At 54.8% G+C, this 1,179-nt stretch overlaps 1 protein-coding gene across 1 annotated transcript in view; it reads right to left on the bottom strand.

Annotated features, from left to right (window-relative positions):
* ASTN2 (astrotactin 2) overlaps positions 1-1,179 on the bottom strand; it is a 787,984-nt gene that overhangs the window by 786,094 nt on the left and 711 nt on the right. The window lies entirely within an intron of this gene.

Raw genomic sequence — 1,179 nt, 5'->3', positions numbered from 1 at the left:
GCCCTTCTCTGGCTCCCCCCGCAGACCCCGAGCTTCTCGGAGGCTCCGCCCGGCCTCGTGCAAATCCCAGTCGCCCCCTCTCCTTTCCCAGGATCCCCCAATGCCGCTCTCACAATGTTCTGTAGCCACGCCACCCCTCTCCAAATCCCTAAGACTTAGGGGACCTCCTGATGCCTCCCCTAATTTCCCTGGCGCAATCCCGCTAGCCCACCTTAGCGGTACTCCTAGCTCAACCCAGAAGCTGCACCTGGGGGCGCGCCTTAGCCCAGCACTGCTCCAGCCCCGCCTTCTCGAGGGTAAAAGGGCGCTTCCAGATGGCCAAGACTTAACTTCGTCTCCCCTCAAGCCCAATAACAAGTCCTGTGTCCTTTTCTAGACCCTGAAATGATTCCTTGTGGCTTCAGAGCCCCGTCCTACCCACTTGCCAACAACTCGTGCAGTCATTCTGCCACCACTAGGACCCCATCTCTCCCCCCTGCTCCCAGGCCTCCGCGGTTGCACTAACTGCTAATGGACCGAGGGGTCGAAGTCCACCCTCTAACCCCCACCCTCCCAAACTGCCTCGGCCAGGAGGCTCTGGCCCGCTCACTGCCGCCCTGCAACCCAGCCCACTCAGCGCTTTTATTTTGGATCCCTACTCCTAGCTTGGAGCCGCTCTACTTGGCTGCTTCTGCTCTCTGTGTGAAATTCCTGAAAAGGGTGAGAGATAGACCTAGTACTCTGTCTGCCTGGGCTCCCTCTGGCTCCTACAGCCTCTGCCCTGTTCCCAGAGGAGGAATCCGTACACTAATTCTGTGCCCCAAGTCCTTCTAGAGTCAAGTTGAGCTGTAAACCTAGGTCCTCAGACATATGGCTGCCTTTGGCCTTCAGCTGATACTGTCTGTGACCGACAAACCTGGGATCCTCCAGGGAACCATTACGTTTTCAGGGATCCAATTCTCGAGCCGCTCCCTTCTCCAATCCCCTACTTTTCTTCATCTTTCCTCTCTCTGTTTTATTTCATCTCTCCCAGTCTCCACTCATTTCTTTCTTCTTCATCTTGACTTTAATCTTATAAATCTTTCCTCCCTGTAATTTGTAAGCCATTTCCCATCTCTCCGCATTGCTTGCCTATCTGCACCTTTTGTGCGGTCTCTGCATTAACTTCTCTCTTCTTAGCTCTTCCTTCTTCTGCCTCTT

The sequence above is a fragment of the Pteropus alecto genome, unplaced genomic scaffold (assembly GCF_000325575.1).
Source record: "Pteropus alecto unplaced genomic scaffold, ASM32557v1 scaffold226, whole genome shotgun sequence".
In the NCBI taxonomy this organism is placed as follows: domain Eukaryota; kingdom Metazoa; phylum Chordata; class Mammalia; order Chiroptera; family Pteropodidae; genus Pteropus; species Pteropus alecto.
The sequence above is the reverse complement of the archived record's forward strand: the minus strand, read 5'-3'. Positions and strand labels throughout refer to the sequence as shown.